Here is a 27,644-nt window from a genome sequence, read left to right on the forward strand (position 1 = left end):
TGACTAGCACTGATGATATTACCCACAGAAGTTTGGGTAATGAAAATCTGCAAGAAAACAACTGAGCTGAGGAGCCATAGTGACACAGTGGTTAGAGTGCAGTACTGCAGGCTACTTCTGCTGACTGCCAGCTGCCTGCAATCTGGCAGTTCAAATCTCACCAAGCTCAAGGTTGACTCCATTCTTCCTTAAGGGTAATTGGGTAAAATGAGGACCCAAATTTCATTTTATGTTCAGTCTTCTTCAGGCACTAAAAAAGCACTCATTGAAAAGCCACACAAGCTGAAAAATTCAGGAAACAGGAACCATTAAGATTTCTAGAAATACCTTTATTGATTGAAATAGAATCTTGAAAACCTACCAAAATAATTCTCTTACTTTGTATGATTAAGCCAGAGTTAAGCCTGAGTCTCTTTCTCATACTTCCATAGCTTAATGGACTCAATAATATCTTTTCTAATGGTCATACTTTTGCTTTATAATAGGGAATAGGGAATATTTGATGGCAGCATATCCATTTCTGTCATTTTTGTCAAATGTTCAATCGGCTATTTGATGCCTGCATTTTTGCAGTCCATAACTGGAAGCTTAGAGGAGAAAGGTAGGGAAAGATCATTTCAGAAGCTAGAATGACCCAGATATCCAGTATGCAATAGTGGTTAAGCTGCTGGACTAGGCCCAGGGGGACCCACGTTCAAGATTCAAGATTACCAGCAATGGAGAGTCACTGAAGGTTCACTTAAGGTCAATCTTTATTCCTAATCCAATCTCACAAAAGGCTTGCATAGAAATCTTGAAGGAGGAAGTTGTACACTCACTGACTTAAACTTCTGAAAAGAAAAAATATACATTATATAAATAAAAGTTGCAGGTAAACTTTTCCCTCCTTTTGTCACATGACCATGCTATTCAGTTACAGCAATTCTAGTAATCCTAGTTGCCTCCATTAAGCAAGGACTGCATGGATCATTAAGCAAGAACCTCACATGACTGTGACTTCTGATTCCCAACTTCCTATCAGCTTCCACATTGACTATGTTTGTAGTAAGTGGGCAGGGAAGGTTGCAAATTGCAATAATGTGACTGTGACGTTGCAATGTTGTAATTGTGACCAAAGCACCAAGATTGTAATTAAATGACCACTGGGATTTTGCAATGGCTGGAATTCCAGGGAACAGTCATAACTCCTCCTTGTTCAACACATTCACAAGTTTGAACAGTTGTTAAATGCGTGGATATAAACCACGGACCACTTGTATATGTAAGAGCTGAAAAAACTTTAATAAATAATAAAGTATTTTCCCACCTTCTTGCTTCAGTTCAGTTATGGTTCCATTGCTTGATATTATATTTTTCATGAATTAGATGGGATCTCAGAAATAGTCACGTCAAACTACTATTGAGGCAAGAAATTAACTGTTCCAGCATCCCTATTGGGTAGCAATCTAGCCTCTATTCAGAAGCCTCTAACAAAGATGCGTTTGTTTCTGAGGCATACTCTTCCTGGATGAAAATCATATCCCACCAGGGAAGATATGTATGTGAATATGTGGTTTCAATCAATTGTGAACAGCTGCTGGAATGATCTAAAATTATTCTAGAAAATGATGAGTGAATGTAGACATGAAATATGTTTTTAGGCAGAACCAGTATTTTACTAAAGACTCTCTGCTCAGTGCTTGCATCACAGGCTCAGTGTTTGTGTCTCTCTCTCTCTGTGTATGTGTGTGTGTGAGAGAGAGAGAGACAGAGAAACAAAGAGAAGAAAAGACAGGTGCATTAATAAGAATGTCTAAAACTGCTAGCAAAAAAAATGCTAACACCTTGAGGGCACTTTATTACAGAGGAATTTTGTAAGATGCTGTAATTAAGTTTTCCAATTTGCTTAGAGTTTTTGTGGGGGAATAGCATTCTAAACATTTATCAGTTTTCAGACAATAATGATTCAGCCACATTTTGAACCTTCAACTTTTTGCTTTACTGAAAAGATCTGTTTTCCTGTCTGTTGCTTCTGCTGGCAAGTGACTGAAAATATGTGTGCAGGTCAGTGCCTGCCTCAAGGTGCTCCTGAGCTTGAGCAATAATACATATCTCAAATTTAGTTACATGTTTTTTTTCTTTTCTTTTTGTGAGATCGTAGAAAACATGTTTCTGGGTACATTTCATTGTTAAGTAAAAATAATTTGAGGATTCCCCCCCTCTTTTCTATGTATCCCCTACATCATAGAAATGCTGCATTATATAATCATTAGATAACTAACTTCTAATTTGTAAGGCACAAATTAACCAACATATTCATTGCAGCTATATTTTTAAAACTGCAAATAAAAAACTAAAAAAGCTGATAATTATTAGAGTTAAAGCTGATATGGAAAAGTTCTTTTTTCCTTGTTAATGAATTGATGCAAACTCGTCCGTTGAAGTCATTTTATTCTGAAACAAAAGCCCCATTGATGTCATAGGGAAAAGCCCTACCACTAACAATGATTTCAGCAGAACAATTTCCACAGTAGTTCAGTGAGGGTAGGAGGAGGCATATTACAGTATCTAGCTAACTTATCTCTGTGTAGGCAAACTGGCAAATCTTCTTGAGAGGCACCACAGTGAGACCTGGCACTAATCCCTCATGCCTACTCCAGACAACACAAGCCCTATAACTCTTCAGTTTCTTGGAGGAAAGACAACGCTTATCCTGGGAGGTCAGTATGTGGCACCACCACTATGAGTAAACAAATTTACCTCATAGATCAGTATGGAAATGAAAGTGGGGAAAGACTGTAGCGAGTGCTCGGAAATGGGCAAAACAGAACAGTGAATGGATTGTTGCCTAATATTTCAGAATAAAAGTGTATTGAGTGATTTAGGTCAGGAGTCTCCAATCTTGGAAACTTTAAGACTTGTGGACTTCAACTCCCTGATTTCCTCAGCCAGCCATTCTGGCTAGAGAATTCTGGGAGTTGAAGTCCATAAGTCTTAAAGTTGCCAGGGTTGGAGACCCCTGATTTAGGCAACATCTCTGGGTGGAAAGAAAAATATCTGTCTTCATACCAGTGAAGCCCTGGTACTTAACAACCTCTTACTCAATGTTTCTTGTATTCTAAAAAAGCAAAATGATTATTAAATACAAATGTGTAGAGGGTTTTTTTTTTTTGTTAGAATGGTGACTATTTTAATATGATTCGGAAGAAGTGCTTTTGGCCTGGGCAAACAAAGCATCTCTTTGCTATTCATTGAAGCAGCAGCAGTATCTTTTTTCAAACTTGTTTAAAAGGGTGTGGCTGTTTTTAAGGAATAGTAGAAAGGTAGTGTGTTTGTGAAAGGGGTTCCACCACAAAACCGCGAAGCCCTTATCCGCGCTGACATAAGTGTGGAGGCAAATCCGCGGCGTCCGAAGCGCTAAGAAAAACACGACCCTACCACCGCGACAACAGCGTGGTGACAGAAGGGCATTCTACATGCTTCGTTCTTTGCCAAGAAGAACGAAGGTAGCCCTCCTCCTCCAGCTGACAGCGGCAGCGGGCACGGGGCAAAGCGGGCTGCCCAGCAGCAGCAGCCCGCGGGAAAGGATCAGCTCAGCCGCGGGGGGCAGCAGGAATCCCGCAGGGGCCCAAGCGGGGCCACCGACGCCACCTGCCCTGCCTCTTCCTCCGGGGGAGGCGCCGACGGCAGAGGAGGACTCGGCAGAGGAGGACGCGGCAGCGGCTGAGGCTCTCCCGGGGCCGGCGAAGCGGGCGGGCGGCCGCTTCCCCCGGAGGAAGAGGCAGGGCGGGTGGCGTCAGCAGCCCCGCTTGGGGCCCCTGCAGGCTTCCTGCTGCCCCCCATGGCTGAGCTGGACCCTTCCCGCGGGCTGCTGCTGCTGGGCAGCCCGCTTTGCCCCGTGCCCGCTGCCGCTGTCAGCTGGAGGAGGAGGGCTACCTTCGTTCTTCTTGGCAAAGAATGAAGCATGTAGAACGCCCTTCTGTCACCGCGCTGTTGTCGCGGCGGTGATGACGCACGGTGATGACGTCGCGGCTTTAGCAACGCGGTTTAATCACCGCTATTTTTGCAAGCGTGGATTTGTCGTGCCACGTGCGAAAGGCCCAAGGCACTTATTCTAGATCTACAGTTGTCCTTCTTGTGTGCTCTGAAGAATTACTATGATGCGCAACCAGTGCTGTCTCTTTTCCTGCTTTTGCTTCATTACTTCTTTATTATGAGACAAAGTTGGAACTACTGATCAGATATAGGACTTACCGTATATATACTGCTTGGTTGTTTAATCACTAGATTGAGCAAGCAACAAAACAAAACAAAAAACAAGAGCCACCCCAAAACAGATATTTCCTTCAATGAATCTCCCACTCACTATCAAAGCTACTTGCAAGGCACATTTTTCTGCTATATTTCAGATATGGACATTTGTATATTATGTTCCCTAAGTGTTCCATTCCATTTGGGATAGCACAATCCTTCCATTCTCCAATTGAAGAAGCTTCTTGAATGGGAAGCTTAAACATCTTCAAGGAAAAAAAAGTCTAGTTGCCTTTTGAAAAAGCACCTTTGGAACAACCATGAACAAGGTGACTGAAAATCTCCATAAGCACACTTTAGTTTGTCGCAAGTTAACCTAGAAGTGCACTGACTATTTCACAAAGACCATTTTACAAGAATTCCCCTTCAACTGAGTCAACACTTAACATGAACCCTTACTCCTTTTAGAGTTTACTTTACCATGATAACAATAACACTTTCTTTCTAAAGAGAAGGTTGCTGTTGCACACAGCAATAATGCCCCTTATTGACTATTTTTCTTTTAATTTTCCTTCCCCCCCCCCAGTTCTGTTCTTTTTAATGTCCAGTTATTTTATTTTTCCAGTTATCTGAGGAAGAAGGGTTTCATACTTCACCCAACTCCCTGTCTATTTGGGAGATGATACTGAATTGCTTCTTATATGACAAGGAAAAAAAAATAGTAACAATGCACTGTTCAGCTTATTATACCAACATCACCCCCCTCCAAGTAGACTAGATAGTGTAACTAAGTACACACACACACACACACACACACACACACACACACACACGAACACAAATTCTCATAAATACTCAAATATAAAGTTACATGTATAGGAAGAGCCTCCAAGGAATAAGAGAGATTGGTAATTGCTTTTCGAGAACAGAATGATAGAAGGGCAAAGCAGCTGGGGGAACTATTCAGTAGGAAGACATGGGAGTCTTCTGTCTTGCTAGCTATTGCCACTGTGCTTCAGTCTGGACAGAATTTTCTTAAACCAGCTTAGAGTAAGCTGATATGAGTACTGGAGAGGAGCAGCTTAAACAGTAAGTGTTGCTACATCTTAGATGTCAGAAAAGGATTGGTAAGAGGAAGAATTGGCCCTATTGTTAGGATGAGGCAGATGTGTCAAGTGGCAGGTGCTGGAGGGCAAAGCCATGAAGGCTCCTCAGCCTCTGTGACTCATTCTCCTTTTTGATGGATGTGGATACTATCCCTTACTCAGAGTTGATACAAGATTCAAATATTAGCCCAATCAGATAGCATATAAAGAACAGGAGAGCCAGCCATTTCATTATTTATCTCAGGCAGAAGAATTTCAGACAGTCTTTTGTGGCAGGCATGAAGGGAGAGGTGGACAAAAGCAGCAGCCCAAGTACATGGGCACAAAAGAAATATGACAAAGTCTGTTGAAGAACTGAAAGCAGACTCAGCCCAAACATAAGAAGCATAACCAGCACGGAGGCTGGCTAAAATTAGACCTGCTTTTCTTCATTTGGATGATTTTCAGATATATTGACTCCCAGTTTTCTCCAGGAAGCAGCATGGCCATTGTTAGAATCCTGCAATCCCCCTACATTAGGTTGGATGTTGTTCACTACAGCATAGATTAGTATGGCAAGATTGGTCCAGGATAATTAGTGGCATCTCTGGATATGATGCTTCTAAAGAAACAAAATCCATGTCTGATATCTAAGAGTTCTTTGGAAGGGCATATTTATATACCACCAGTGCAAACCACGTATTGTTCACCATTGAATGTCATTGATTTAATACCTCAAGAAAAGGATTGGCCCCTCTTATTAGTTGTCCCTTTAGATTGGACATTTTCTCATTCCCTTACCAGGACTGAACAAGAGATTACTCCGAAATATCCAAGTAACTGTAAGATTAACCTTTAGAGCAAAGACAAACAACAGTTTGATGACATGGAACCCAAATGCTTATTAGATTTCTCTATGAATTTCTAGCATATTAGTGTGCTAACCAGTGGTGGGCCCAGCATCACCTACATGGATATGCGTGGTGTACGCGCACCCGCACATGGTGTGCGCATATGTCGTACCTGCCTGCAACACCTCTGCAAGCATCCGCAACGCTCCAGCTGCTTAGCAGAGCATCACGTAGGCGCCATACATACCATGCTCATGCAGGGAAGCGCCAAAGGCTTAAAGGACAGGTAAGGACCTTGGGCGGCCGGGTAGGCCCTCTGGAGCACCATACTGCCTGCAACCCACCTCTGGTGCTAACTGAAATTGCACTTGGAAGTGGTTATTAAGGAAAGGCTGAGCTGTGCCTATTCTCTTCCCTACCTTTATAGTATGCTGTGCAATTGCACAATGCCATTTTTCTAGGAAATCATGCCCACTTATGGAATGTGTAGACCAACCTTTAAGAAGTTAAGAGAAAACAATACTTGGGATATCAGAAGTGCTTAAGAAAATACGGATATTAAATTGTGAAGGTTTCCTGCCCTCCTCCAAACATCTTGCCTAAAGTTAACAGATGCAAGTATAGCTCCAAAGTTATAGAAGCTACTTTATGAAAACAGAACATGGACTAACATTTAAGATTTTCTAAAATTCTAACTTCACTTTGTTCTTTACCATTACCACCACTACTCAGATCCTTGTAAACCACAACTGTGCTTCCAGGCCAAAAAAAATAAGGCAAACCTGAAAGCATTTCTGGGAGAGGTAGGTGCAGGGAGAAGAGAGACAAAGCAATGCATAATTGTTGAGAAGCTTAGAACGTGTCCCAACATCCATTGCAGGTTTTTTCTTTTCTTGAGGCAATCAGAGCACTGCCTGAATTTTGCACCTGCCATAGGCAAGTGTCTCTGACTGTCAGTGAAATCACTGGGTGAATGTGTTTCACGGCAGGCCCTGGCCTGCTCCATATCCTGCTTTACCCAAATGATTATATCTTCTTTACTTCTGAATAGCCTTCTAAAAGAGAAACCGTCATTCCAATTTCTGCTATTCAATATTTGGCAATCCTATTAGGTAAAGCTGAAAAGAAAGCCCATCACCTTACTCCAATAACCCTTATTCTTAAACCCCGATCAGATTCAGTCAATCTTTATTTCAGTCAATGAGCAGCCTAAAACAGAGGCAGTTACACAAGCAACAAATAAAAGGAAACAACATGTTAGGCAACACCATCTCAGGTGACATCTCAGATTTAGTATTAATATGAAAGGTGCAATTCTAATGCTAAGATTATATTAGCATTTAAAATGAAAACATTGACCCTAGTCAATCTGAATGCTTTATATTATGGCTATTTAGTAGTATGATACTTCATTGATAACTTTATTTAGTTCCCTTATGGATAAAAATTTAATAAATATGATCACAATGTTAAGACTCACACTCATGTTGTAGCTTTAAAAAAAATGAACAAACACCTGTGCATAGAAATATTGTTGCAATTGGAGCAGATTTTCAATGTAATATTACATCTTCAGATTCAGGATTTGAGATTTGAAAATTTACCTGGATGAAAATAGTTCAAAGCAAAGAGACATATATGTTGTGCTCTAAGAAGGAATCCAAATCAATCCGGTATATTTCCAAAATCAAAGACATGGGGGTGGATGGAAGGGCTATTTATGTTTTTTCTCCTTTTTCTTTGATGCTGCATTTTCGTAAAACCTAATGATTTTGGCTTGGAAAGCTCTTATTTCCACAATGGCTATATAAGCTTATTTTTGTAGCAAGTCATACAGTACATATACAATCTTAAGAATAGTTGAAAAGTTTGACTTAAGTAGCATTTATCAGAACTTTCAGAATCTCTAAGGAAGATATAAGCTTGTCTGTGCGGTCTGAAGCCACTTGTCAAAAACTTTAGAGTCATAGATGCACAAAAATGTAATAAATGTAATAAAATGTAATAAAAATACATTTCATTTAGTATTTCTTTTGCAGATAAAAAGAGTATCTTTAATGGACTTAGCAAGGACTGAACTAATTCCAACTTTCAAAATGATCTGGATAAATTATATATATCATTTCTAATTTAGTTCTGCTTCTTTTTATGTATTCGATTTATATAGTTGCCCATTTTACTACTACTTCACTCTAGGTAGCTAATTCTCCAAATCAATGACAAATCTCAAGTTTATGTTTGGGAATGAAATCAGATTTCACAATTCTGTTTTTGAACATGTTAACATATTGAATGTTTTGCATTTAGCACCATAATTAGAAAATATACCTACAGTAATGTCTACTCACAATAAGTAAAGATTACTGGTCCGCATTGTAGAACCATATTAAATTATTCTTCTACTTCGAGTGGTCCATATTTCCCAACAAGTATGGATAGAACTGCTCTTCTGTGTAGCTGCAGGCTTCCTTTAAAAAAAAACATCCAAAAACTTGGCAGAAGCCCTTTAAGGACATATGGAGCATTTTTTTTTCATAGTTCACTGTCAGAACCTGTTTAGAGTTGGTGGTAAAAGTTTCATTTGGCCTCCCAAATAGTGGCCCAACCTACAATATAAAAACACTCCTAGTTCTATAATCTTGGCATTAATTATCCTAATCTTTTTTTTTCTTTTTGGTAATGTTCAAGCTGTTAATTTAACCATGTTGTCTAAACTTGAATTGGAAGCAAAGCTGGATTTGTTTATTTTCAAGAGTAGGCAAAAATGAGCTGAAGGTTACTTATCAAAGGAGTATAAGATAAGAGGGGCATGACTGTAGAAAATTAGAAGCTATTTATGATGTATTTTCCCAAATTGTCAAAGGTCTGCTTTAAACTTAATTTTCAGGCAGGTGTAATTATTGCCCTGTTTTGTCTATCTTCACAACTAGAAGCACATTAAGTATTTTGATGTATGTCTACCTATATTTAAATACTGTTGTATAATGAAATTTAATAAAGATGCTCCAAACCAACTATGTCTATATATTTTAATATGATTTTAAATAATATATCTAGAAAGAGTAAAATTATTATTTTTTAAATCTCCAAAAATCTAGCTGTTATTATGGATGTTTAAAAACAATTGTTTTAAAGCAAACATTGCTAGACAGAATTATCTTATTCCTATTTCTTGGTAGAAGAAAAAACCTTGCGGGATAGAAGCTTACTTAAACCAGAGCACACATATCTTCTGGTGTGGTTTTTCTTTAATACCAAAGGGTAAAACATATCATACCACACTTTTCAATGGCATTGTGGTTTATGATGACAGTCTTTCCATTTCTCCTCATTCTACTTTTACCAACTTGCACCAAAGTACTGGATTAATTGTGAAATGATACAAAATTACACAAACCTTTTAAGTAAGTGGAACTTATCTATACACTAAATAGATATTGCTTTATAACACATTCTAGTTCAATAAAGAACTCTGGAGAACTTGTTAAAAAGAGAGAGAAAGATGCAGGAACGTGGGGCAAGAATTCAGAAGTGGTGATAAAAAAAATTCCTGTCAGCATTTCCAAATGACTTAGTAGGTTTTACTAAATATCATCCATTTCTTTAGACAACTCTGTAGCTTGCATTTTTGTACCTGAGTGTTAACATGCTTTAGCAACATGGTGTCATATTAATTCCTATTGATTTTCAACTAGCATGTATCATTTTGCAGCACCAGATATGGGACCATTACAATCATATGATGTTTTGTGCCAAGGAATAAAGAAAAGTAAATAAAGAAAAGACCCAGGAAAATAAAAAAATCATTAAAACAAGACTGCTTGGTCAGGAAGACTGGCTATATAAATTCAAAAGTAATCCCTGGACTTCTGACCATATGCCTCTAGAACAGTTGAATGTATAGTTTAAATAGCTCAAACAAAAATGAATAATTTTAAGCATTTCTACAGATGCATCTGCAACAAGATGACTTTAGATATCTGGTCTGATGTCTACTGTACTTAGCTGTAAATTATTAGGAAAATAGTCCTGGAGTTATACTGTATTGTTAAACCGTATGAGTTGGATGAGTTAACCTATCAGACAAATAATTAGGAATACCTCTACCAACTGTAATGAAATTCTAGTGATCAGGAGTTAAATTGTTTTAAGGATTCATGCATGTTCTTATCCCTGTGCATAAATTGCAAGACATGTATTTGATTCAGCTTGAGCAATGCATTTAAATACTACAGAGAAAGGACTCTAGCATTCACCACTGGATCTGACTGGGTTATATTTAAAACTAGCAAATAAAGTAAATCAGATTCATCTATTCCCAAAACTGACTGTGTACACGAGGTTAGTCTTTTTCTTCTGAAGAATGCCCTTGGGCTAATTGGGACCTCGACTGACCACCTGTCAAGAAACTGTCAGCTTAGGAGCTATACAGAGCTATACTCTGATTTTGGGCAATGATTTTAAGCCATCATATCCTTTCACACATAAGGCTGTGTTTCTGCTCAAAGTGTTGCTGTTGGCTTCCTTTCCATCCGCCTGGAAAAGGAGGGAGTACAAATTAAAAAAGAATGCAGCTCTTAACGCCTACACCCAGAAGCTTTCAAAACAGGAGGCTGCTACACCTGTGGGGATAGAACAAGTGTATCAGTGTCTTGGGCTTTGCCTCAGCTCGTCTGCTTTTGTTAGCTGGAATGTGCCGATGAGACAATCAGGTGCAGCAGGCGCGTGGCAGCCTGCTTCAAGATGGCTTCTTTGGAGACAGGGAGAGGTCTCTGACTCATGCACTGTATAAGCTCATGATAACCATTTTCAAATGCAGCAATTAGAGAATAATGAAAGTACAGTACCATTGCAAATACTTGTACGGTTCATTAGTTAGAGAAGCAGTCTGCATATGCTAAGGTATAAAAAAAAATACTGGAAAAGCTAATTCCTATACAAAAGAGAAAAATGTACAAATAATTTGGCGTATCACTTTGGTTACCCAACAACTGGACAACTTTGTTTTCAAATGTTCTGCTTCCTGAAAAACATTTGGTGATTATGGTAGACCCCTTCAAACTGAACATAGGTAAAATTTCAGAATAACTGCCTGCTGTAGGAGTCTGAGAAATATGAAATTAAATTTTAATGACTATGTATTTAATCACATAATGTTTCTGACAGGCTGTGTGAGTTCAACAGGGAGAAAAGTTTTGCTTGTACTCAGTATCTTATGTATCTCACTGCAGTGAAATTTCTTTGAAGAATTGGATTGAATAAAGATCCCCTGGGTAAAAAGATTCAGAAATTTGGACACATTACAGATGTTGGGACTTCAGCCTGACAGGGAGTTTGCGCATGTGCAGAATGGGAAATGGCTGCCCAAGCTAAACGCTTGGGCTTGCGAAGAACGAAAGGACGAACAAACTTGTGGATTAAGACCCCGGATACAGATGAAAAGGAGTCCTGGCAGGAGATTAATTGTTGGGCAAGCCGGAGAGGTGTCTACCTGAGGGGGGGGGGTCGCTTTCGGATGGCCCCTGGATGGTGTTCTGTGTTCCCATGCTTCCATACTGGCCTCGGCGGCATTGGCAACAGCGTGCGAGTGGTGAGCATTTTTCCGGCTGCGTGGCGCTGCTGGTGAGAGCCTGGAACCTGGACTTGTGCTAGACTTGTATTGGGCGGTGTGCTACACGTGGCGGTCTGCGCCTCGCCCTGAGGAAGGGGCGGCTGAGTTTCAACATCAATGTTGCTGGGACTTGGCGGCTGGTTTCTTGCCGCCGCCGCTGCAGTTCTCTCAGGCCTCCCCCCCTTCTCTCTGGTGCGGCCTCTTCTCTGTTCGCTGTTGCCGCTGCGGGCAGCGTGCAGATGACGGCATTCTTTACTATCTTTTGGTGCCTGCAACATCCTTTGACTGTGCCTGCCCGGCTTGTTGAACCCCTGGGGACCTTTTTGGACTGCCACCACTCCAGAGGGGGAGAGAATGACCTGGGCACCCATAGAGGTTGGGCGAATTGGGCAGCTGGCTACAATTGCCGCCGCTATGGCCCTTCCGGATGCCCCTTTCCCCCCTCTCTTTTTGGCTCAGCCTTAATGCTTAACATTATATTAACGCTGCCTTCTTTCTCTCCTGCTTTCTGTTTGTTTGGACTTCTTCCCTTGGTGGATTTGGTGAGTTTCTCCCATAGCCCATCATAGCTATTGTGGAGCCTTTTTCTACTTCCCCTGCTTGTCATCTGGCCCTTTTCCATCTGGGCTTTTGAATATCAAGTTTTTCCTAACCATAATCCCAGGGCCTCTGGACGTGCTGCCTCAGCCCCAGTTGCTTTGATTACTACTAGCCGCAACTGCCCTGGGAATACCAATACCATCTTGGACAGCACTTGTTTAATTCCACCCATTACAGTGCCTTGGATTTTGGGCAAGCGGGGATGTCCACTGTGTGTTGGAAGGCCTTCTGCTCCCCTCAACCACCTCAGACTCTTGGGACCTTCTCAGGCTTAACAGAGAGGGGGAAACGTGACTCTCCCCTGTACACCTTCTGTGGACTGTTGCTGGGTTTTTAACCACTTTAACCATCTTAATTGTTATAGGAAGGGAGAGGAGAGGAGTAGCTCTCCCTCCTTCTCCTCACTGTTGTTCCATCTTAAGACTGTGCAAACTTAGTTCTTCACAATTTTATGGATGAGGTGTGTATGGTGTGATTGTTGATGCTTGTACCCACTTTTATTATTTTTATTACCATTGTATTTTGTATTTTTAATTGACTTATGTGGGGACTGTATGGGTGAGTGGCTGTGTATGTATGAGGGGACTGGGATTACAGCCTGGTGCCTCCTTCACTGAATGCTATTGCAGAAGTGGTAGGGGGCCCAGGCCTACCTCTCGTCCTAGAATGAATGATATAAATGGCCTGCTGGAGAGAATGGAGGCTACGGGAGGGGAAATGGGGTCTACGGGTGCGGGGGTGGGCTGGAGCATTATGGTCATGATGGGGAGGGGCAGGTACGACAGGAATTTAGGGCGAGCCATTACCGGGGAAGGAGGGTCTGCTACTTCACAGCGATCCCTCCTTCCAGCCCTGCTAGCTCCACTCCAGGACCAGAAGGCGAGAGTTGTCAGGGCCCTGGTCTCAGGCTGTTGTTGCTAAATGCCTGGTCTGTGGTTTACAAAGCTCCCCTTGTCCGGGACCTAATATTAGACATGGGGGCAGACCTGGCATGTATTACTGAAACCTGGCTGGGCCAGGAGGGAGGAGTCCACCTCACTGAAATGTGCCCAGAAGGGTTTCAGGTGCTCCATCAGCCGCGACTCCAAAGAAGGGGTGGGGGAGTGGCTGTCATCATCCAAAGGTCATTAGTTCCTCGTAGGATCCCTGCTCCGGAGCTTGTCGGGTGTGAGTCCCTGTTGGTGAAGTTGGACCTTGAGGGTCAAGTGGGCTTGTTGTTAATGTACCTACCTCCCAACAGTGTTACAACAGCCCTCCCTGTGCTCCTCGAGTCAGTAGCCGAACTGGCGGTAGAGTTCCCCAGGCTTATGGTGCTGGGGGATTTCAACCTGCCTTCACTCGACGAACGCTCTGATGGGGCGCAGGAGTTCATGGCTTCCATGACAGCCATGGACTTGACCCAAGTAATCCGGGGTCCAACTCACTCAACGGGTCACACGCTTGACCTCGTATTTTTCTTGGAGCAGTGGAGACGTGATCTAGATTTGAAGGACATTAAGACCTTGCCCTTGTCATGGTCTGATCACTTCCTACTGAGGCTTGACTTTCAGAAACCAATCCCCCACTGTAGGGAGGTGGAACCAATTAGGTGGTTCTGCCCCAGGCGCCTGATGGACCCTATGGGATTTCAGACGGCGCTTGGTGAAATACCTGATGCTCTCATCCACAGTCTGGCAGAGTCCTTAGTCGCTGCTTGGAATACAGTGGCAGCGGGGGCTCTAAACCGGATTGCGCCTTTACGGCCTCTCCGAGATAGTGGATCCAGGAGGGCTCCTTGGTTCACCTAGGAACTCCGGGAGATGAAGGGCCAAAAGAGATGCCTAGAGCGCCACTGGAGGGCTAGTAACTCTGAATCTGACCGAGCACTGATGCGAGCCTATATCAGGACCTATCTCGTGGCAATATGGGTGGCAAAATGTGCACATTTTTCCGCTCTTATCACATCCGCAGAATCGCGCCCAGCTGCCTTGTTTAGAATAGCCCACTCCCTCTTGAAAGGGAGGGATGCGGACGACCCTTTACAGGGTAGAGCTGAGGAATTTGTCCAGTTTCTGTCGGATAAAGTCGCTCGGATTCGGACGGACCTGGACTCCAATTGCACGGTACCAGCCAAGGTACTGGGGGAAGATCTTGAGCAGATTTTATGGAGCGAGTTTCAACTTGTCGCTCCTGAGGAAGTGGACAAGGCCATGGGAGCGGTGAGTGCCTCCACCTGTATACTGGACCTGTGCCCCTCCTGGCTGGTCTCGACCAGTAGGGAGGTGACATGAGGCTGGCTCCAGACGATTATGAACACCTCTCTCCGGGAGGGATCCTTCCCGCACCTCCTAAAGGATGCGGTGGTGAGACCCCTCCTGAAGAAACCTTCTCTGGACCCAGCCGTTTTGAACAACTATCGTCCAGTCTCCAACCTCCCCTTCATAGGGAAGGTTGTTGAGAAGGTGGTGGCCTTTCAACTCTGACAGACCTTGGATGAAACTGATTATCTGGATCCCTTTCAGTCGGGTTTCAGGCCTGGTTACAGCACGGAAACTGCTTTGGTCGCGCTGATCGATGATCTCTGGCAAGCCAGGGATAGGGGTCATTCCTCTATCCTAGTGCTTCTTGACCTCTCAGCGGCCTTCGATACCATCGACCATGGTATCCTTCTGCGACAGTTGCGAGAGGTGGGAGTGGGAGGCACCATCTTACGGTGGTTCTCCTCCTACCTCTCGGACAGGTCGCAGTCAGTGTTGGTTGGAGGGCAGAGATTGACCCCTAGGGCCCTCAATTATGGGGTGCCGCAGGGCTCGGTCCTGTCCCCCCTCCTATTTAACATCTACATGAAGCCGCTGGGTGAGATCATGCGTTGGCATGGGATTAAATACCACCAATACGCGGATGATACTCAATTGTATCTGTCCATCCCGTGCCAACTCAGCGAAGCGGTAGAAGTGATGTGCCAGTGCCTGGAGGCTGTCAGGGTCTGGATGGGAGCGAACAAGCTTGCACTCAATCCCAACAAGACTGAGTGGCGATTGATGCTCCCTCCCAAGGATGGTCCAGCTATTCCATCTCTTAGCCTGGGGGGTGAAACTATACGCCCCTCAGACAGGGTTCGCAATTTGGGAGTCCTCCTGGATCCGGAGCTGACGTTAGAACATTATTTGTCGGCTGTGACCAGGGGGGCCTTTGCCCAGGTTCGCCTGGTGCACCAGTTGCGACCCTATCTGGACCGGGAGGCCCTTCGGATGGTCACTCATGCCCTCGTCACCTCAAGACTGGATTACTGTAACGCGCTCTACATGGGGCTGCCCTTGAAGAGTGTTCGAAGACTTCAGTTAGTCCAGAATGCAGCCACGCAAGCGATTGTGGGGGTAGCTAGGTACACCCACTTTACACCTATCCTCCACGAGCTGCACTGGGTTCCCATTGGTCTCCAGACATGTTTCAAGGTGCTAGTCGTTACTTTTAAAGCCCTACATGGTTTAGGTCCTGGCTACCTGGGAGACTGCCTCCTGCCATTTACCTCCCAGAGACCTATGAGATCTCACAAATTAGGCCTCCTCCGGATTCCATCTGCTGGTCAATATCGGCTGGCGACTCCCCAGGGGAGGGCCTTCTCTGTAGCAGCTCTGGCCCTATGAAACGATCTCCCTGTGGAGATCCGGACCGTTACTACTCTTCTGGCCTTCCGCAAAGCGATTAAGACCTGGCTGTTCCAGCAGGCCTGGGGCTGTTGACTTCATCCAGCCCCATCCTAAGCTACATGAATGTTGTGCAATTTTAATGTTTGTTCTTTTTTAATTTTTATATGTTCCCCCTCCCTGTTTATGTGTAAGCCGCCCTGAGTCTCTTGAGAGTGGGCGGCATACAAATCCTAATAAACACTAAACAGTAAACAGTGTCCAAAAATTGTCAGCAAGTTTATAGTTTATAGTTTATTTATTTGTATGCCGCCCTTTTCCCTGAGGGGACTCAGGGCGGCTCACAAGTTAGGGGAAGGGAAGGACAAAACAAGTTATGAACATAAAACAATACATTGTTAAAAGAGAACACAACAATCATACCATTCGGGTGGGGTTAGGGTCTTTAGCCTCAGGCCTGCTGGGACAGCCAGATTTTAAGGGCAGTGCGGAAGGTCTGGAGGGTGGTGAGGGTACGAATCTCCACGGGGAGTTCGTTCCAGAGGGTCGGAGCAGCCACCGAGAAGGCTCTCCTCCGGGTAGTTGCCAGATGACATTGGCTCGTTGATGGAATTCGGAGGAGGCCTAATCTATGTGATCTAATCTGTCTAGTGGAGGTAATTGGCAGTAGGCGGTCTCTCAAGTACCCAGACCCAATACCATGAAGGACTTTGTAGGTGACAAGTAGCACCTTGAAGCGTACCCGGAGAGCAACAGGTAGCCAGTGCAGCTCGCGGAGGATAGGTGTTACGTGGGTGAAGCGAGGTGCACCCATGATCACTCACGTGGCCGCATTCTGGACCAGCTGAAGTCGCTGGATACTCTTCAAGGGCAGCCCCATGTAGAGCACATTGCAGTACTCCAGCCTAGAGGTCACAAGGGCATGAGTGACTGTTGTGAGGGCCTCCCGGTTCAGGTAGGGGCGCAACTGGCGCACCAGACGAATCTGGGCAAATGCCCCCCTGGTCACAGCTGACAAGTGATGTTCAAAAGTCAGCTGTGGATCCAGGAGGACTCCCAAGTTGCGGACCCTATCTGAGGGGTGTATAATTTGACCCCCCAGCCTGAGAGATGGAACACTGGGCCAATTAGTGGGAGGGAAGCACAACAGCCACTCGGTCTTATCTGGATTGAGTACAAGCTTTTTAACCCCCATCCAGTCTCTAATGGCCTCAAGACCCTGGCACATCACGTCCATTGCTTCATTGAGTTGGCACGGGGCGGACAGATACAACTGCGTATTGTCCGCATATTGGTGGTATTTTATCCCGTGCCGTCAGATGATCTCGCCCAGCGGTTTCATGTAGATATTAAAAAGAAGGGGGGACAGGACCGAACCCTGCGGCACCCCATACGTTAGGGGCCTAGGGGTCGATCTCTGCCCTCTGACTTACACCGACTGCGACCTGTCCGAGAGGTAAGAGGAGAACCACTGTAAAACAGTGCCTCCCACCCCCACCTCCCGCAGTCGTCACAGAAGGATACCATGGTCGATGGTATCGAAAGCCGCCGAGAGGTCAAGGAGTACCAGGATGGAGGCGTGGCCTCCATCCCTGGCTCTCCAGAGATCATCGGTCAATGCGACCAAAGCGGTTTCTGTGCTGTAGCCAGGTCTGAAGCCTGACTGGAATGGATCAAGATAACTGGCTTCCTCCAAGGACCGCTGGAGCTGAAAGGCCACCACCTTCTCAACAACCTTCCCCACAAAGGGGAGGTTGGAGACTGGACGATAGTTGTTTAGGACGCAAGCATTGATAGATGCTAGTTTCACTGATATTGTTTTTCCATTGTGGCAATATTCTGGTAAAAGCTTTCAACATGTTCATCACTGATAGCACCTAGGTTTTCAGGAAAGAAGTTCAAGTGTCAATGCAGAAATGAACCTTCAGTAACATGTTGCACTTCATGGTCTTGTATGCTGTAAGACAGAGGTGTCAAACTCACATTGTCACAGCGGCATCACATGATGTATCATGATGTTAAACCGGGTGGGGGCAGAGCCGGCATGTGACATGGGCCGCGAGTTTGGCATCCCTGCTGTAAGTAGTTTGTCCACCAGCTAAATTCAGTTTGGTGATCTGGAGTAGCCAAGAAAATTCTCAATGATATTCCTTGAATGCTTCAAACTTCTCATCAACAATGTATCTGGTCTGTGGAAAAACAAAAATGCCTTCTTTAATCTTGGCATCAGTTATTCTTGAAAACACTCATCTAAAATAATGAAAAACCCCATCTTTCTTGTTCAACATTTTCACAAAAAAAATCATCAGTCCCAAGTTCTTATGTAAAGCGGACACACTCCTGCTATAATTCTGCAAGCATTAAAAAACATTATATTCCAAAACAATGAGATAACAAACAGCAAGTTTAAATATTTATACATTTTTGAATCTTCAACATAATGAGAAACAACATAGCACTGTAATGATGGTATTAGGATTGATACCAAAGAGAGCCAGTTCTATCATCAGCCATGGAAGGTCACGGGTGACTTTAGGCCACTCACTTTCTTTCAGCAAAATCTATGACACAGGATTTTTGTTATGGAGAAAAATAGGAAGACAGTGTACTGGGTATACTTGAACTTTTGGGGACAGAGTCAGCTATAAAGCAAGCAAGCAAACAAATCAAGAGACGCTAATTTATCTTATGAATAGAAGATATTTCATAGGACAAAAGTAGAGATCATATTTACTTAAAGAATACTTCACATATTAGGCATACATTGGGTTCACATATGCTGCTAATGTAGCTGGATTAGAAGAGACATTTGGCTTTACTGTATATGGCAGCTTCATATTTTCTTGCTCTGACACTGTAAAATATTGAGTTATATATTTATATGGCTTAATAAATAATTATTCTTACTTATACACAACAATAGAAAATATCCACATTTCAAGGGCAGATCTTCCTTTAAATAAAAAAGCATAGACTGGAGACAAAATTATGATTTTTTAAAAGAAATTTTAATTACAATTTAAGTTATTTTCTACACATTAGCTAGGTCAGATGAGTTCCTAAAATTACAAAACAAACAAACAAAAATCAGCAGATGGTAAATGTTTATAGACTACACCTGCCTTGGTTCTGCCAATTTTTTAAAAGTACCATCCTTTTACATGCTGAGTGCACATTATGTTCAAGCCCCAGCATTAGGAAGAAAGATTTGCAAGCCTGCACTAGCAATTAGCAACAGATTTATAGAAAGACTCTAGAGCTTTAAACAAAGATGCTGCATAGGCCTCTTTAAGTTTTCATGCGTATGGGCCTTGAGTTTGACACCCCTGGATTACTGGGTAAAAGCAGTCCAAATCAGTGGTGAGTTGCCATTTTTTTTACTACTGGTTTGGGTGTGCTCGCGCTCATGGGTGTGCATGCACAGAAGCGTCCGGATGGGTGGGCGGCGCCTCCCACCACTGCTACTACCGGTTCACCTGATCCAGGCTAAACCGGGAGCAACCCACCTCTGGTATGTATGTATGTATATTAGAAGAGTTAATTAAAAATAATAAAGTCATTTATTCTGCAACAAGCAAGGTTCTACTTTGATAGCAGCATTTAATTATTTTCCCTTTCAAAATGGGAAGTACTGGTTTTCTCTTTTTTATTTTTAATTACTGTTTATGATTTTAATTGAAATTCATGGTCCAATTAGAATTTAGCTTCATTCTAGCAATTCAATGTCAGTTGTTCTATTGTATGAACTCCAGCACTTCCCCCTCCCTTTGATGTTTAAATACTAATTGCAAATGTGACGCTTTTGATGCTGCCATTCACATTTTATTGCACCAAAGAACATTATTAGCTATCTTAATCTAAGCAAAAGTAAACAAATGGGGACGGCATGGCAGGAATTATGCATCATAACTTTTAAATCTAGAAGAAAGTTTGGGGTACAGAATTACATTGCATCTTAGGAACCACTTGATTATTCACTTCCCCGCTACACGGAGCACACTACTCCATGAAGGGGAATCTGACCTCCCACTTTCTGCCTCTCTGCTAACCTCCAAGTCTTTAACATAAGAAATCTCCAAATAAAATGGCAACAGTGAGTTGAGAGTTGATAAGGGTTACTTATTACAAAAAATATTTTATGAAAATTTCCTTACATTTATAATATATAGTACATAATGAATATAGGAGGGTGCATTACACACAAAGTACAGGTTTCATTCTTGGCATGCTGACACTTTTTTCCTGGTAAGAAATGGCTATAGTTATCTGAATCTCCTAAAGTTACATATTTGTGTAACAGCAGGTACTTTATAAGAGTGTTTTAGTATCATGCAAAATTGAGATGACTTTTTTTTTTGCAAGAATTCAGCTTAATACTCTAAAGAGTCTCCTTTCTCCCTCCTCCCCAAATGTTCCAGTGAAAGTGCATTTGAATTTTTCTCCCATTCATCAATTTGGGATTTATTCACTGAAATGCAGTCTCTAGTAGTACACTATTCAAATCTTTTAAAACATTTATCTGCAGGATAGCACGAATTGTTTAACTTGGTTATAGAATTACATGGAGGTAATAACAGAGATTTTCTATTGAGTCACCCTTGATTTGGATACTAAATCCCCTCATTTAGGATGCAGTACAATTATTCCTGAATCATGTTAACAGGTGGGTCCAATTAGTTTTGGCAAAATAAAATAGAAAGGTAGAATGAGTTTCAAGGGTTTCAGCTTTGTACAAGAGGCAAGTAAGGGCAAGGAGGTTCACTGTAGAAGGGCAGGCAAGGAATCCTAAACATTTCTCTCTTGCAGTGACACTGTGGATAGCTTTGCATTAGTAGCATGAATAGTTCATACTGTGAAGTTCCAGAACTCACAAGGCACTTCTACAGCAGGGTGTATGCTCATTTAGACATTGCACATTTCTGCACGTGTAATAATTTTTGCAACCCCAGGGCTAATGTCCCCTGAATTTACTTCTTTGTTGTTTCTTGCACTGTATGAAAAGATTCGTAGATAGCATGTGGTTTTGCTGCTTGAGTCACATTTACAGCTTTTCATTGGGCATGGAATGCTATTTCAGAATAGGTTTAAAACGATGCATTTAATCCAGGGAATCCCAAATTTGACAGCTGTGCTTATGTGAAACCCTTATGTTTTATAGGAGATTGTAGGCATGTTGTAGGTTATATGTACTCTTGATTGGACTTATTATATTCCCAAATTGCCCCAGTTAACTTATACTTGTGTTATGGAATACATGCATCCTCTTTTCTGGTGGCAACAGAATTCATCTGATAGCTGTTCATATGCCAGTGAAGCCTAGAAAAAAAGCTGAAGCTTAATGAACTCCTGCCATCTAACCATCACACTATTGGACACGATTGAAAGGACAGAGCCCACCACCATGAATTGTCTCTGTTCCTGGGATGAAATAGAGATAATAATTCCTGGTAATAAAAAAGCTGGTTCTTTGGTGAAGAGGTTAAGCTCTAGGCACATGGATTCTGGATATTTTGACTTTGGGATCGGGTGCTTGATTACAGTTGGCATAATGATTTGAACTTCTCTTACCCAGTAGCCCTGGGGTGTCAAATTCTAGGCCCGGTGGTCGGATCTGGCCTGCAGGGTGCTTAGATCTGGCTTGCAGGGCTGCCCTGGAAATAGCAAAGGACTGGCCCATGGTGCCTCTGCCAGTAAAAACAGGATCCTGAGCTCCATTTTTGGCTGCGAAGGCCTCCTGCAATCCTCTGCCAGTGAAAACAGAGCTCGGCCCTCCCTGTCTGAGGGAGGAAGAGTACTCAGGCAGAGTACTTGGGCCTCCACAGGTGCCCCTGATATGAGTGATGTAGAACTGGCCATGCCCACTCTGGCCCCCAAGGTAAAACACAACCCTGATGTAACCCTCAATGAAATCGAGTTTGACACCCATGCAGTGGTCAGTTGTTTCAAGTGGAGGCCCTAAAATCATCTCCAGTGTTATTTGTATGTTGCATCTGGTTGACTGCATTTGAAATATGAGCCCATGCTCTTCATACCAGGGTCCTAGCACCTCCTCTTGAGAGGATGATATGCTCAATTGCCAATCCGTCAATATTTGTTTGCCTTTGTATTCAATTAGAAATTACTTTAGGCTTCTTCATAGTAAATCAATAGCATTTCCATTTGTTCACTATTTTTTGTTCTAGAACAAACTATTACTAAAGAGCCAAAAGGTGAACTTCATACATTATTTTTATATTTTTGATATAAATTTTGATAATAAATATTCTGTTTATATACCAAGCACATGTATATACAAACATGTACCATTTTTTAAACATTATGCTTCATCTCATTATCAGATCAACTTAGTTTTGGTTAGAATTTATTTTCAATTTTGTTGTAGAAAAATATATTTACATGGATACATTTTGCTATTAATTAGAAGTTGCATGTGACCAAGGAAGCCACAACCAATAGAATTTTTTTGTTGGATTTTGTTGGATTTGCTGGATTTTTTTGTTGGATTTTGTTGGATTTGCGTGATCCGTCTGGTTGTCACCCATGTTAATTTCCATTCTTTATCTAGATTGTAAGACTGTGGAATGTTATCCCAAATTGGTTTCCTAGACTTAAGTCTGGTAAGAGGTAGGGAGTCTAATATTTTATATATTGGAAGATCTCTAGGAACTGATGACATGTTTATCTTATTCCACTTTTGGACTGTCTGTTGTCATCTGAGATAAGGAGGGGCCGTGTTAGAAAAAACATGGAGCCATGAGACTGATATAGATTTAAGCCTTCCAGTTATCATTCTTATTATGTCATTAAGGTGAACATCAATTTTGTTTGTATGGCAGCATCTTCCCCATACAGATGCAGAGTATTCGGCAACAACATATACGTACAATGTACTAATGCAATGTTTTGGTTTGTGCTCCTCAGCCTATTCCTGTGATTTTCCTAATCAAGTTGTTCTTGGTTTTCAGTTTTTGTCCAATTACTTCAAGATGTTTCCAAGTGTAAAGGATCAGTCAAATATTATTTGGATGGTAGTTGTGTTTTATCCTCTTCCCACAAAAAGCTACATTTAACTCTTTCTTTGTTATATGATTGCTGAGATGGAAGGTGAATACTTTGGTTTTACTTGGTTAGGGCATACATAGCCTTCCACTTTTCATAACATTGACTTAGTGACCTCAGATCTTAAGTAAGAATGTATTCCATTTCCTCAAAATCTTTGGTTAGGTTAGCTATTCTATAACATTAGCAAAGCAAAAATTTTCAGAATTGATTTATGGTAGGCCACTAGTATATAGATTAAATAGGAGTGAGGCTAGAACCAATCATTATGGCAAGTCACTATTAATGGAAAAGAATGGCTTTTATAATGAGCTTTATAATTATGTTTATTTTATGTAAAGCTATGTGCTTTTCTGATAATCAAGCAGAAAGCTTAAAATCTATTATCTATTTTATTTCTAAAAAAAAATTACAGAAATTATTGGGTGCCCATTTCAACTTTTACATATCCAGTAATTTGGAGACCCAAATGTACATCACCAATGGATTTCAAGCACGTAAGTATTGGCAACAGATTTGTAGCGGGTCATTATACTTAGGAGGGTGTTGACTTTTCAAGCCCGCTTCAACTAAGTAATCTGGAAAAATGCCATTGGGGTGCAAATACTTAGGGTTAGCATTAGGGCTCCATTAGTTTAAAGAGCAAAATGGACATAGTTAATGCATTCATAGTATGTCATTATACTTAGGAGGGTGTTGATTTTAGAATTCAAAGAGCAAGCACCTGTCACATAACACCCTCGTCTTAACAACTGTCGATAAGAAAAACAAAAAAGTCTAGATAGTGGATGTGGCAATGTCTGTAGACAGCAGAACAGAATATAAAGAAGTGGGGAAGTTAATAAAATACAAAGACCTGCAAATAGAAATAGAATGACTGTTGCAAAGCCAAGCAAAGGGAGTATCATTAGTAATAGGTGCATTGAATGCAATCCCAAAACAACTGAGCACCACCAAATACCATTGGCATTGACAAATTTACCATCAGTCAATTGCAAAAGGTGGCTTTACTTGGAACAACTTCCATCCTGCAATGGTATCTGTAACAAACATCTAGATCTACCTATCCCAGGTCCTTGGTAAGGACTCAATTAGTAGGAAAAAAATGGCAAACTGAGTCTGAACATCTGACTGATTGTGCAATGATCATCATCATCAACAACAACAGGAGCAGCAGCAGCAACAACAACAATAAGCTTTGAATCTTACTGGGAATCAAATTGAAGATTAATAATAATGATAATGATGATATTTCATCATGTGCTTTAAGATCTAGCTTATTTGTATTGCACACATATCCCATTTCTCCATTTAAAACAAATTAAGTCCTTGTGTAGACCAAGAAAAAGAGAGAGAGTGTTTTAGAAAATGTTGCTTTTCCATGGTGTTGAGTGTTCATGTGTGTCTGTTGTGTAAATTCTCCTTGGTGGTTGGGAACAAAGTCCTCTTCTGTAGCTGTTGCTCTCCTGTCTCCTTCAGCAGACTCAGTGTCTGTGCAGGGAATTCCTGTTTCTGGACCAAACCCACAGGCCTTCAGCACTGAAGGATGAGGTCAGGCATCTCACATACCCAAAGTTTCCTTGTGTTGACAGCTGATCTAAGCTCTGGAGAAGCACAGTAGTGGAGCACATATACAAACATATGACTATGTGCACATAGTAAGCACATACTTTCAGTTACACTTGACTGAAAAAAGGAAGTTGTTGCTTTTATTCAGTAAATTAAAAAATACATAGATTTGAGTCTGATCACCTTAGCCTTATGAGTCAAAACTAGGTTTCAATCATAAAACCTATAATCCAATCCTGTATTAATAAGGGAACACAAATGTTTTCATCAAAGTTAAATGTGTTCTTAATGTATACTTTGACAAAACATGCAAAAAAGACTTTCAAGATTGTAAGATTTCTGCATAATTTCAAAAGAACTACAACTGCATTTTGTTATATAATTTACTTTAATCTAAAATACATTTTCCAAGAAGAATAAATGAAGTGATATTAATATCCAGAAAGAACAGAATAGCACTATGATGGCGAACTTATGGCAAGCGTGCCACAGGTGGAATGCAGAACCCTCTCTACGGACACGTGAGCCTTCGTCCCAGCTCGGCTCCACTGCACATGCATGCATGTGCACATGCCTTTTGCTGGCTAGCTGATTTTCAGCTCTCTGCTGCACATGTGCAGGCACCAGCAGGAGGGGTGGTGGTGGCGGCAGCGGCTGCTTTAAGCGCTGCCTTGTCTCGCAGCCGGGGCCGCTCCGGGCCACCGGCCGCTGGCACACGCTCCTGCGAGAGCCTCTGCGCAGCGCCGGGAGGCCACGGAGAAGCTTCGCTCCGCTTCTCACCCAGCCTTCCCCCAGAGGTGATCCGGTACTTCCAGTGGTGGAGCCTGGAGAAGCAGGCCGGGGCAGCGGGCGGGTGGCAGCATTGGGGGCGGCGGGGCACTTTGCATCGCGGGAGCCGCCAAGTGCCCAGGTCTGCAGCAAAGAGCAAGCCTCCTCCTTCTCCCCCACTCCTCTCTCCTCTGAAGCGCGCCCTCCAAAATAACCCGCCCAATGTAAGCGTGCTCAAGAAGACATGATTCGCTGCTTCCAGATCAGGAGGTGAGATAATTAGTGCCTCTTTTGCATCTGAACTTTTTTGCCTTTTAACTCTTTCTTAACTTTTAGAAGGCGAAAAATTCCTTATGGAAAAGAGGCCCTGAGTTCTCTTGCCTCCTGCTTTGGTTAACACTAAGCAGACACCAAGCCACTGTGACTTGGAATCTGGTAGCAACTATCTTGGCTTTAATTATTTTTTAAAAAATATTTAAATTTCTTTCTTTTTCCTGAGGAGATTGGTGAGGCTCCGCCTTCCTTGCCTCTAGTGACTGCATGTCCCTGAATACAATACAATACAATAGCAGAGTTGGAAGGGACCTTGCAGTCTTCTAGTCCAACCCCCTGCCTATGCAGGAAACCCTATACAATTCCAGACAAATAGCTATCCAACATCTTCTTAAAGACTTCCAGTGTTGGGGCATTCACAACTTCTGGAGGCAAGCTATTCCACTGATTAATTACAGTTGTCTTAGTAATAAGAAAATAAGAAGAGTTCGGCGGCACCAGACTAATTTTATTTTCCAGCATTCCAGTTCCATGATGGTTAACTAAATGCCTGTAGAAAACCCCACAATCAAAGTATGAATGCATATTCCCCAGATATAGACACCCCATACACTTATATACACATAAACTCTCTTATGGAGTTGGAGTTGGTGAAGATATAGCTTCTTTTTCTCTCTTAACACTTCTCTAAATATATAAAAAGACTTCTGGCATTTTGGTATTAAACATATTTGTTGATTGCCCTTCCTAGCTAGATTACATCCCCCAAAGCAAAAGAGGTAATACAATTACTGTGAAATTAAATGAGCAAAGGAAAAGGAAGAGAAAACCAAGAGATCTGAACAAAGCTTTGAAATTTATCTCTTCCTTTCTCCATCAGCAGTTTTAAAACAATAGGAATTAATTATAACCTGGCAAAAATACATATAACATTCTGTATATCAATGAGCATTGGAAGAGATTTAACAGAAAAAGAATGTAGCATTTGTTGGAATATTTAAAACAATGTCAATAAACAACATATATTAACTAAATTGTTAATTCAGCTGCTTTCAAGGACAAACTATAACTAAAGTATGGACAAGATATTTGGAGATGAGCAAGACGTTTTGACCACAAAACATCCCAATCTTGAAATGTTCTGAGTTGAAAGAAAACATGCATTTTTCAAGAGGTTTTTTTTTTTTTAAGTTGGAGCAAAACTTCCCATATTGAACGTATTTTTGAATGTTCTGAATGTTTTATGTGCTGTGACTGAGATGCTATTTTGACCTTTGAGACATTGCTTTTCTTCAAGCTTTTGCTAGTTTAGGAAAGACTAGTCATGTTTCTGCTTCTATTGGAGTGATGTGGTAGTGGAACATTGAGGGAAAGTTATAGTTAAACAATAAGTTAAAAGAAGACTGGTTATAGAAGCATGCTTCCTGATATATTTAAACCATTCTTTGCTGTGGGAAAGTTATTATGTGGGTAATAGGTAAGCTCAACAAGCATTATGCTATGTTGTGTTTTCTGAGCAGGTAATGTAAAGGTTACTGCATGCATCTGAGTGCTTTAAGACTAAGGTGACCAGATTTTCAGATTGGAAAAGAGGGACGCCCTTGACCGGGGGGGGGGGGGGGGGGCTTTATTAAAAAAATTTTTTTTTGTCAAAAGGTCACCCCAGGACACTGAAACCAGCATAAATACGAATCTGTTGCCAAACAAAATTTTGATCACGTGACCATGAGGATGCTGCAACGGTCGCTAAGTGTGAAAAATGGTCGCAACGGTCGCTAAGTGTGAAAAATGGTCATCGGTCACTTTTTTCAATGCCATTGTATCTTCCTGATTATTAAAAGTGCAAATTCACTCAGTGTCAATGACTCCTGAGTCCATTTCAAAGTATTGTGCATAGAAATTTTAAAAATGGCTTGTTTCAATTTATTTTGGATAGAATCTTTTTTTAAATAGTCTAAGACAATTTAAAAAA

The sequence above is a fragment of the Thamnophis elegans genome, chromosome 8, assembly GCF_009769535.1.
Source record: "Thamnophis elegans isolate rThaEle1 chromosome 8, rThaEle1.pri, whole genome shotgun sequence".
In the NCBI taxonomy this organism is placed as follows: Eukaryota; Metazoa; Chordata; class Lepidosauria; order Squamata; family Colubridae; genus Thamnophis; species Thamnophis elegans.